The sequence below is a fragment of the Bison bison genome, unplaced genomic scaffold, assembly GCF_000754665.1.
Source record: "Bison bison bison isolate TAMUID 2011002044 unplaced genomic scaffold, Bison_UMD1.0 scf7180017864506, whole genome shotgun sequence".
Lineage (NCBI taxonomy): Eukaryota > Metazoa > Chordata > Mammalia > Artiodactyla > Bovidae > Bison > Bison bison.
Genome location: NW_011495063.1, coordinates 869,236 through 882,110, shown reverse-complemented (window position 1 = coordinate 882,110; position 12,875 = coordinate 869,236).

Genomic DNA, 12,875 nt, shown 5'->3' with positions numbered 1-12,875 from the left:
GTCAAGGCTGTATATTGTCACCCCGTTTATTTAACTTATATGCAGAGTACATCATGAGAAACGCTGGGCTGGAAGAAGCACAAGCTGGAATCAAGATTGCCGGAAGAAATATCAATCACCTCAGATATGCAGATGACACCACCCTTATGGCAGAAAGTGAAGAGGAACTCAAAAGCCTCTTGATGAAAGTGAAAGTGGAGAGTGAAAAAGTTGGCTTAACACTCAACATTCAGAAAACGAAGATTATTGCATCCGGTCCCATCACTTCGTGGGAAATAGATGGGGAAACAGTGGAAACATGGCGACTTTGTTTTTCTGGGCTCCAAAATCACTGCAGATGGTGACTGCAGCCATGAAATTAAAAGACGCTTACTCCTTGGAAGGAAAGCTATGACCAACCTAGACAGCATATTCAAAAGCAGAGACATTACTTTGCCAACAAAGGTTCGTCTAGTCAAGGCTATGGTTTTTCCAGTGGTCATGTATGGATGTGAGAGTTGGACTGTGAAGAAGGCTGAGTGCCGAAGAATTGATGCTTTTGAACTGTGGTGCTGGAGAAGACTGTTGAGAGTCCCTTGGACTGCAAGGAGATCCAACCAGTCCATTCTGAAGGAGATCAGCCCTGGGATTTGTTTGGAAGGAATGATGCTAAAGCTGAAACTCCAGTACTTTGGCCACCTCATGCGAAAAGTTGACTGACTGGAAAAGACTCTGATGCTGGGAGGGATTGGGGGCAGGAGGAGAAGGGGACGACAGTGATGGATGGCATCACTGACTCGATGGACGTGAGTCTGAGTGAACTCCGGGAGTTGGTGATGGACAGGGAGGCCTGGCATGCTGCGATTCATGGGGTCGCAAAGAGTCGGGCATGACTGAGTGACTGATCTGATCTGATTTGATCTGATACTTAGAAAATCCTGAAGATGCTACCAAAAAAAAAAGAAAAAAACCTATTGGAGCTCTTGAATGAATTCATTAAAGTTTCGGGATACCAAATTGATATACAGAAATCTGTTGCATTTCTATGCACCACGAACAAAAGATCAGAAAGAGAAAGTAAGGAAACAATCCCATTTACCATCACATCAAAAAGAGTAAAATACCTAGGAATAAGTCTGCCCAAGGAGGCAAAAGACCTATAGGACATTGATGAAAGAAGCTTAAGACAAAAATGGAAAGATATACCATATTCTTGGGTTGGAAGAATCAGTATTGTCAGAATGACCATACTACTCAAGGCTATCTACAGACTCAGTGCAAACTCTATCAAACTACCAATGGCATTTTCACAAAACTAGAACAAGGAATTTAAAAATTTTTATCAAAACCCAAAGGCCTCAACTATCCAAACCAATCCTGAGAAAGAAGAATAGAGCTGGAAAAATCACACTCTCTGACTTCAGACTATACTACAAAGTAATCAAAACAGCATGGTACTGGCACAAAAAGAGACAGAGATCAATGGAACAAAATAAACAAAATAGAAAGCTCAGAAATATACCAGTGCACTAATGGTCAGTTAACTTATGTCAAAGGATGCAAAACTATACAATGGAGTTTTAAAAGATAGATTCTCCAACAATTGGTGCTGGGAAAACTGGACAGCTAAATGTGAAAAATGAAATTGGAACACTATCTCCATACACAAAAATAAACTCAAAATGGATTAAAGATCTAGATGTAAGACTGGATACTATAAAACTCCTAGAGGAAGGCAGAACACTCTTTGATCTAAATCACAGCAATATCTTTTTAGATCTGTCCCCCAGAGTAATTAAAACAAAAGGGAAACTGAATAAATGGGGCCTAATTAAATTTAAACATTTTTGTACAGGAAAGGAAACCATAAATAAAATGAAAAGATAAACTACAGAACAAGAGAAAAAATTATGCAAATAAAGCAACCAACAAAGGCTTAATTTCCAAAATATATGAATATATATAAAAATTATATACCTCAATATTGAAAAAAACAAACAACCCAATCAAAAAAAAAATTGCAGAAGGTCTAAATAATCAGTTCTGTAGAGAAGACATACAGATAGCCCACTAGCACATAAAAATATGCTCAACACTGCTAATCATTAGAGAAATGCAAGTCAAAACTACAAAGAGGTATCACCTCATACCCATCAGAATGGCCTTCATCAAAAAGTCTATAAATAACACACACTGGAGAAATGGGAACCATGCTGCACTGTTGGTAGAATGTAGATTGGTACAGCCAGTACGGAGAACAGTATGGAGGTTCCATAAAGACTAAAAACAGCCACCATATGGCCTTCAATTCCACTCCTAGGCATATATGTGGAGGAAAATATAATTAAAAAAATACATGTAACCCAATATTTATAGCAGCAGTATTTATAATAGCCAAGACATGAAAGTGAAAGTGAAGTCGCTCAGTCATGTCTGACTCTTTGCGACCCCATGGAATGCAGCCTGTCAGGCTCCTCTGTCCATGGGATTTTCCAGGCAAGAATACTGGAATGGGCTGCCATTTCCTTCTCCAGGGGATCTTTCCAACCCAGGGATTGAACCTGGGTCTCCCGCATTGTAGGCAGATGCTTTTACCATCTGAGCCACCAGGGAAGTCCATGTGTGACAAAAGAGAATATAATTTATACATGGGTAGGGAACATATTGGGTTGATGTTCACTGGAGTATAAACTTTGTGAAAATAAAGGCATTGTCATTGTATTATTCATTATAATGAATGACCAGGGAAATTCATTCATTTGGTATCTATCATGAGAAGACAGTTGAAATAGGAACCAGGTAATCTGGATCTAGAGCTGGCTTTGTTGTGGAAAAAAAAAAAAAAAGTTAATGTGCGGACTTCCACTTCCTCCCACAAAGGGTGAACTCATACAGGAACTGTATTTACACCATAAACGACTAGAAGATCAGACAAGATATATGAAAAAACTATTTCTAGACATTTGAACACAGGCAGCACCAAAATGATTCCTTAGAGGAGGGAAAAATACATCATGATCCCAGTGACTACATCAGCTTACCTGTAGGAACTGCCTGTAGGAATTTTCCATGCTACCCTCCAGTTGGACAAACCCCCAAGAATAAATATTGTAACACCTAAAACAACATCTAAGTAGTAGTAAAATGAAGAGTCACAGCTAATAATCCAATAGTGGAGATAAAATATTACCATCAAAGCACTCAACTAGTACAGAAGAGTCAAAGAAAAAAATGTCATAAAGAGCAATTGGTAGAAGTAGAAAACCAGTAGCAAGATGGTAGACCTAATCTCAACCACATTGATGACTGAATTAAATGGAAAGACCTTCAATGTTCTAATTTAAATGCAAATTTTTGTTAGACTAGATAAAAGGTATTACCCAATTATACTCTTTACCAAGAAATCCACTTTAAATATAGATGAACATAGTTGCACAGTCGTGTCTGACTCTTTGGATCCCATGGGCTATAGTCTACCAGGCTCCTCTGTCCATGGAATTCTCCAGGCAAGAGTACTGGAGTGGGTTGCCATTTCCTTCTCCAGGGGATCTTTCTGACCCAGGGATTGAACCTGTGTCTCCTGCATTGCAGGCAGATTCTTTACCAACTGAACTACTAGGGAAGCCATACCAATAGTTAAAACTTTAAGTATGGAAGAAATATACAATGCAAATATCAATCAATAGAAAGCCAGACTGAGTATATCAGCATTAATAAAAGCAGACCTCAAAGCAAGAAATATTACTAGCAATAACAAGGGGCATTTCATAATGATAAAGAAGTCAATTCATTAAGGTGACATAAAACTCACAAAGAATTTTACCTATTAACAGTGTTTCAAAACACATGAACCCAAATGACAGAACTGAGAGTATAAAAGTCCACCATTAGTTCAAGATTGCAATACTCTTTTTTATAAAAAAATTAATTGATAGAACTAGTAGAAAAATAAGTAACAACACAGAAACTCACAAATTGACATTTTTGGAACACTGCACCCAGAATACACAATCTTTCAGGTACACATGGAGCACTTTTCAGGATAAAGCCTATTCTGAGTAATCAAACCACATGCATGTGTGTGCTCGGTCGTGTCTGAACCCATGGACTGTAGCCTGCCAGGCTCCTCTGTCTAAGGGATTCTCCAGACAAGAATACTGGAGTGAGATGCCATTTCCTCCTTGAGGGGATGTTCCTGACCCAGGGATCAAACCATGGTCTCCTGCACTGGCATTTAGATTCTTTACCGCTGAGCTACCTGGGAAACCTTAAGACAAACCACAGTACCCTTAAAAAGTTGAAATCATATATGGTATGTACCTTTATCAAAACAAACTACAAATAATTTATGGTGAGATATCTAGAAAATGATAATATACTTGAAAATTAAACATGGGTCGAAGAAGAAATCACAAATTAAATTAGAAAATAATATTTTGAACTGAATGAACAAGAAGATAAATCAATAAAACATTTTGGAATGCTGCTAAAACAATTCTAATAGTGAAACTTGTCATTAAGTGACACTTTAGAACAGAAGAAAATTCTAAAATCATTAATCTAGTTTTCCACCTTAATAGGCTACAAAATAATCAGAATTAAGGAAGAAATACAGATAAACACACAAATCAAGGAAATAGGTAAACAGTAGAAAGAAATCAATGAAATGAAAAACAGTCTGAAAATATCAGTAAAGGAAAAGTGTCTAGCCAAAGGAAGAGAGAGAGAGAGAAGAGAGAAAGGAGAGTCATAAACAAAATACAAAAAGCAGATATGAGATGAGGCATCTGAAGACAAGGATTTCAGGACTTGGGATAGAGGGGACTCAACACAAGAGAGCTGCAAAGGGAACTCTAGGAGAATAAGTCCAGAAAGAATAGAGCATGGAGGCCTTTAGTAGAGAAATGAAGTTGGTGGATTGTCTCAAATATCTGGAGATTTGGAAAATAATAGTAATGAGTACTTAGATACTATGGAGCATGTGAAAATATAAAGGAGAGGTACTTGTTATTGGGCAATTATTACGATTCCAGAAAACTTACAAGTAGTACAAATAAGGAAACACAATCCAAAGTAAATATTTGTCTCTACAGTGATGATTCTCTGCAGAATTAAGTATGATAAGGAAGTCTGCATTAAAACATAGTTCTAATCTGGTAGGCATGGAATACTGAGAACCAAAAATTGTATTAAAAGTGTTTTGGGAGAATAGGGAGGGGTACTGAGGTGAAGGAGTTTTAGATAATTCTGCACCTATATTAAGTGGAGGTAATGCATTCAAGAAATATTTTTTAATAACCATTATGACTTAGGGGCTTCCTAGGTGGTGCTCAGATGAGATGAGATGAGATCAGATCAGTCGCTCAGTCGTGTCCGACTCTTTGCGACCCCATGAATCGCAGCACGCCAGGCCTCTCTGTCCATCACCAACTCCTGGAGTTCACTCAGACTCACGTCCATCGAGTCAGTGATGCCATCAAGCCATCTCATCCTCTGTCGTCCCCTTCTCCTCCTGCCCCCAATCCCTCCCAGCATCAGAGTCTTTTCCAATGAGTCAACTCTTCACATGAGGTGGCCAAAGTACAGGAGTTTCAGCTTGAGCATCATTTCTTCCAAAGAAATCCCAGGGCTGATCTCCTTCAGAATGGACTGGTTGGATCTCCTTGCAGTCCAAGGAACTCTCAAGAGTCTTCTCCAACACCACAGTTCAAAAGCATCAATTCTTCAGTGCTCAGCCTTCTTCACAGTCCAACTCTCACATCCATACATGACCACAGGAAAAACCATAGCCTTGACTAGACGAAACTTTGTTGGCAAAGTAATGTCTCTGCTTTTGAATATGCTATCTAGGTGGTGCTAGTGATAAGTAACTTGTTTGCCAATGCAGGAGATGTAGTAAGAGATGTGGGTTTGATCCCTGGGTTGGAAAGATCCCCTGGAGGAGGACGTGGCAACCCGCTCCAGTATTCTTGCCTGGAGGTCCCATGGACAGAGGAGCCTGGCAAGATACAGTCCATAGGGTAGCAAAGAATTAGACACAACTAAAGTGACTTAGCACGCATTATGACTTAGACCCTATTTCAGGCCATGAATAATGTCTAAAATAATAAAATCCTCAAAGTGTATTATAAGCATATAATGGGGAAACACAGAAGTGAATACCAGAAGAAACATACTTGAAAGTGGTTTTCTCTGGATAGCAGAGTGGATGTGGGGCTGCTTGGGGAAGGCAACCATTAGTTTTCTTGACTACTCTTTTAGTAGCATTTGAATTTTAAACTATGTGATGCATTACTTTTAAAAAATTGATTGAAGTACTGTCTTTCCTTATGTTTTTTACTGGTGAAATTAATATATTATGGATTGTATTTTTATATAAAAGGCATAATGGTGTTAAAATATTATATTTGACATTTAGTGTGGTAGTAGCTGTAGACTCAAAAGTCATACACAGCGAGGTTAAATTCCAACTTTGACTTTCACTATGTGATATGAAGCAAATTATGTAAATATTTTACTTTCAAATATTCTTTTTTTGAATACTCAAAATAGTCATTTATTTCTCTCTGAACAATAAAACAATACAGATTGTGTTAGGTACAATTTGAATTCTTACAACAAATTATGAGGGCCAATTGCAGAATAGAGAAGGAAAGGAAGAAACACTTTCTGGAGCATTTGAAAGTAAAACTCAAGGAAGGACAGAGATAATGCACTTATCTTACAAGGAAGCATCAACTTTCATGAGCACTGAACTTAGTCAGTTAATGAACTTCTAGAATCGGGTCCTGCTGGACTTCAGTGGAGCTCAGGTACCTCTCATTTTTTTGAAATACATTTTTATTGGAGTATAGCTGCTTTACAGTGTTGTTAGTTTCTGCTGTAGAACAAAGTGAATCAGTTGCTGCTAAGTCACTTGTCGTGTCCGACTCTGTGTGACCCCGATAGACGGCACCCCACCAGGCTCCCCCATCTCTGGGATTCTCCAGGCAAGAACACTGGAGTGCGTTGCCATTTCCTTCTCCAATGCATGAAAGTGAAAAGTGAAAGTGAAGTCGCTCAGTCGTGTCCGACTCTTAGAGACACCATGGACTGCAGCCTAACAGGCTCGAGTACTGGAGTCGGGTACCACTGCCTTCTCCGATACATATATTCACTCTTTTTAAGATTTCCTTCCCATTTATGTCATCACAGACTGTTGAGTAGAGTTCCCTGGGCTAAACAGTAGGTTCTCATTAAGTTAAAAGGGAAGGGCTACTTATTCCAGTATTCTTGCCTGGAGAATTCCAAGGCCAGAGGAGCCTGGTGGGCTACAGTCCATGGGGTTGCAATGAGTTGGAAACAACTGAGTGACTAACACACACTGTATTAGTTCCAGGTTGATGTGCAGAAGTTTTAAGGCTTCCCCCAGGGTCCCAAAACTTACTAGTGGTGACTTGAAACTTGAACCTAATTCTGCTGTTTTTAAATCTGTATGCTCTTTCCTCTCCCTTGGTCTGTAGGCTTATAAATCCACACAGTTACAGGTCTGTGGCAATGTTGCAGCTGCACAATATTGAGGTTTACTCTTCATTTCTTAATATGAGGAGAGCATAGAAAAAACAGGGAGAGAGATGCTACATAATATTAAATACTCTCCAGGACAGGCTTCAGAAAACTTAGTCAAATCCAGCTCACTGCCTGTTTTTGTGATAAAGTTTCACTGGAGCGAAGCCATGTTCATTCCTTTATGCTTCGTTGATGCTGCTTTTGTGGTAGAATGACAGAGCTGAGTAGTGGCCACAGAGATCCTAAGGACTGCAGAGCCTGAAATATTTACTCTCTCATCCTCCCTGGAAACACTTGCAAAACCCTGCTCTAGGAAACATAACTCCAGTTGCACAATTCACCCAAGAATCCAGAACCCAGGAGTTGTGACCATCAGTTTGTTTTGCATTCCAGCTGTATTGCTGTAACTTATGTCCTTGTGGCACTTCATATTTTAAGTAAACTTAATTTAGTACCTTAAGGCCAAGGAGGGATCTTATTGCTGTATTTCCAGAATTTTTTTAAATTAGAAAAACAATATATCTGTACTGTAGAAAAGTAAACATATAGATAAGCAATATCAACTCATTTATTCTAATGACTGAAAATCTAAAATTGCTATGTATGTTCCACTAGATATTTTTCTATGCATATATGCATTAACATATATGTGCATTAATATATATGTTTCTTTTTTTAGTAAAAATGAGCATACTATACATGTTGGTTTGTAATCTGGTTTGTTTTGCAGCATTAAAAGACACTGACTCACTTGCTCAGCAATAGCAATAATATTACTTGTGTTCATTTTGGTATTGAAGATAAGATAACCTGCATTGTCTTAAACTTTATAACTTAAATTACTGACAGTGAGGTAGTAAACTTCTTAGTAACTAGTAAGAGTTAGAATTTTGAATTGTATTTCAATTTTTAAAAGAAAAGAGATAAACAAATTTTATCTAGAGAGTGACAGTAGATTTAAAAGATATCTTACATATCCCCTCAAATAGGAAGTCTCCTAAAATGATAAATAACAGAAAATCCACAAAAATGTATCATTACCAGCAGTCAGAGTTCCTTATAAAACAGAATATTGTTACAAAGCAGAGATTTTGTTTCCTGCCTCTTGACATGAACATCTTTTCTAATGAATAGAAAATAAGAATTTAAATTTTATTCCTGTAATCTTTTGCTAATTTATAAATGATTGCAGAATTTCTAGTTAGTTGCTAAAAATCTTACCACTAGTTTTATCAGCTCAGGAGAAGCTCAAAAGTGCTGCTAATGACAACAAATAGAATTATGAAGACAAATATATTTCCTTTCAAGTGGGGAAAAAGCACTGAGACAAGGGGGATATATGATTGAGAAATAGTATATAAAAAGGTCGGTAGTAGAAATGGGAATTCATGGATGATATCTAGTTCTTATCTTATACAGAATTGCCTTAAAACTATAATTGAATACATATGTTGAGGAAAACTGGAACACTGTTACCTGAAATTCTTAGGAGGTACTTTGTTTTCAGCAATCAAGAAATAAAAATCAGAAAATAGAAAACTAAAATTTTTACATCTATTTCCAGTCAAAGGGATCAACAAAGTCACAGAGATGGGTCATTGAAATTGGAAGCACTGAGTATGTTTATACAGGTAGACTCTCCTGGAATGCAGTTGCTCCAGAGACTGGGTCCTTGTTGAATGAGCAATTAGTCTGGGTTTCCATTTGCACTATGAAAGATATTTTACCTCCCAGGTGTGTTAATTTTTCTTCTAGTGGGAGAGTTACCTGTAGCCTGCTAAGTTTTGTGCTTGATGTCAACACTAAGACACTTTTAGCTTCATCATCATTACCATCACCACTTCAGTCATTACCATCTTCAGCACCTTCACCAACATCATTGCCTTTGCCATCAGTCCCTACCATCCTGGTTAATATTCATCATTAGTTTTCATCTTTACATATAATGAACTATATTTATAGTCTTTATTATGCAAAGATTTTATTTTATATCTTTTTTGGGACATTTCTTCATAAATTCACTGAATTTAGTAAAAATGAAACTTTATTAAAATTTTTTAAAATATAAATTTATTTATTTTAATTGGAGGCTAATTATTTTACAATATTGTAGTGGTAAATGAAACTTTAAAAATTTTAGTTAATTGCTTCTTTCATTGAACTAGAATAAACTTTTTTATGTTTTGGTAATTAACCTTGCTTAGTTTTTCTGTTTTTTATTTTTTCCAGTTTTATTGAGATATGAATGACAAAGATTATATACATTTAAGTACATGTGAGTTTTTAGGTGTACAATGTGATGATTTGGCATACATGTATATTGTGAAATGATTACCACAATCAAGTCAATAAACATGTCCATTATCTCACATAGTTACCTTTTCTTGTGCTGAGGGCACTTAAAATCTATTTTATTAGCAAATTTTAAGTGTGAAATTCAATATTATTAACTATAGGCACAAAGGTGTACATATGATCCCCAGAACTTATTCATCTTATAATTGAGAATTTGTACCCTCATTTTTCCCAAGCCCAACCCCTGGCAATGACCCTTCTTAGATTTAAAGGTAAAAAACAGTACTTAATGCTATGCATGTCTGTTTAGTAAAATTTGTCCATTGTAACAAGATCCCCTGAGTTTTTATCAGTTAATAGTAGTTTGTCTGCAGTTTTATATTTAAAATCAGATTGGCTGTATCAAAATTAATCATCCTTCATTCATGTTTATTTTTTTTAGTATCTAAAATGTATTACTCCATTTTCTTCTTCTGTAAAGCATATTGTGAAAATGCCTGATGGCACTATAGCCTGCCGGACAGAAGATGCTGAAAGCCACTGATATGAGATAAAGATGATTTTTGATGCAGAGGCAAGGAAGAAACTCATCAAGGTGGGCATATTCCCTACAGCAACTCTGCAAGGGACTGAACTTTTGGCAGTAGCAATACCAGCATCCTTGTCAGCAGAGGAGAAGTAAAAGGGTGATGTCTTTGGGGAATGAAGATAAGCTTGTATCAGCATAAAATAGATTGTTTTACCTATGAGGCATTTTATGTAGTTTTTTTTTTGGTAACCACGGATAAAAACTAAAACCTTACTATACGCTGCTTACAGAATACCCATTTCTGCTCTAAAGACACACATAGGCTCAAAGTGAAAGGATGGAAGTAGATGTTCAAGCAAGTGGAAGCCAAAAGAAAGCAGAGGTAGTCATACATATATCAGACAAAATGGAGTTCAACCAAAAATGATAACAAGAGACAAAAAGGTCATTACATAATGATAGAGGGGTTATTACATCAAGAAGATATAATAACCATTAATATATATTCACTCAACGTCAGAGCACCTACAAGTTTTAAACAAATACTAATTCTAAAGGAGATCAGTCCTGGGTGTTCTTTGGAAGGACTGATGCTAAAGCTGAAACTCCAATACTTTGGCCACCTCATGTGAAGAGTTGACTCATTGGAAAAGACTCTGATGCTGGGAGGGATTGGGGGCAGGAGGAAAAGGGGACGACAGAGGATGAGATGGCTGGATGGCATCACCGACTCGATGGACATGAGTTTGAGTGAACTCTGGGAGTTGGTGATGGACAGGGAGGCCTGGAGTGCTGCAATACGTGGGGTCGCAAAGAGTTGGAGACGACTGAGGGACTGAACTGAACTGAACTGAACAGATCTGAATGGACGGTACAATAATAGTAAGGGGTTTCAATACTTCCTTGGGAGCAATGAAAAGGTTTTCCAGACATAAAATCAACATGAAAACATTGGAATGGAACTGTTCTTTGGACCAAATGATCTTGATGTATACAGAACATTCAATCCAACAGCAGCATAATACACATTCTTCTCAAGTACACCTGGAACATTCTCCAGAATATATCATACGATATGACACCAAACAAATCTTAGCAAAATTAACACTGAAATTATACAAACTATCTTTTATGAATACAATGGTATAAAACTAGAAATTAATAACAAGAGGAAAGTTAGAAAATCTAAAATATGTGGAAACTAAACAACATACTTCTGAGCAACCACGGGTCAAAGAAAAAAATCAAAAGAGAAAAATTATCTTGAAACAAATGAAAATGGAAAGCAACATATCAAATCCCACGCTGCTGTTTAGTTGTTCAGTTGTGTCTGACTCCTTGTGACCCCCTGGACTGTGTAGCCTGCCAGGCTACTCTGTCCATGGGATTCTCCAGACAAGAATACTGGAGTGGGTTGCCATTTCCTTCTTCAGGGGATCTTCCCCACTCAGGGATCAAACCTGGGTCGCCTGCATTGCAGGCAGATTCCTTACCAACTGAGCCATGCGAGAAGCCTGCGGGACCCTGCAAAAACAATTGTGAGAGGAAAGTTTATAGGAATAAATACATATATTAAGAAATTAGATCCATAAGAAGATGAATGGATAAAATAGATGTGATATATATATATAATACATATATATATATTTGCTTGTTTATATACACACAGTGGAATATTACTCAGCCATAAAAAGAATGAAATGCTACCATTTGCAACAACATGGATGGACCTGGAGTGTATTATGTTTATTGAAATAAGTCAGACAAAGACAAGTACTCTATGTTATCCCTTATATGTGTAATCTAAGAAAACAAAACGAATATATATAACAACACAGAAATAGATTTAAAACAGGTGTCTGAAACTGAAATGGACTCACATTCAGAGAACAAACTAGTGGTTACCCATGGGGAGAGGAAAGGGGGAGGGGCAATATAGGAGCAGGAGATTGAGACACAAACTGCCACATATAAAATAAATAAGTCATATAGATATATTTTACAGCACAGGAAAATATGGCCATTGTTTTGTGATAACTTTGAATGAAATATAATCTATAAAATATTGAATCACTATGTTCCATATCTGAAACTAATATAATAATGTAAATAAACCATATTTCAATAAAAAAGGAATGAAAAAGATCTCAAATAAACAGCCTAATTGTACACTCAAAGGACTAGAAGAACAAATTAATCCCCAAATTAGCAGAGGGACTGTAATGATAAAGATCCATGTGGAAATTAATGAAATAGAGACCAGTGAAAATAATTGAAAGGTTCAGTGAAACTAAGAGCTGGTTCTTTGGAAAAATAAGCAAAACTGACAAACCTTTAGCTAGGTTAATTTAGAAAAAAGAGATCAAACAAATAAACTTTGCGACCCCATGGACTGTAGCCTACCAGGCTCCTCCATCCATGGGATTCTCCAGGCAAGAGTACTGGAGTGGGTTGCCATTTCCTTCTCCAGGCAATCTTCCCAACCCAGGGATTGAACCCGGGTCTCCTGCATTGTAGGCAGATG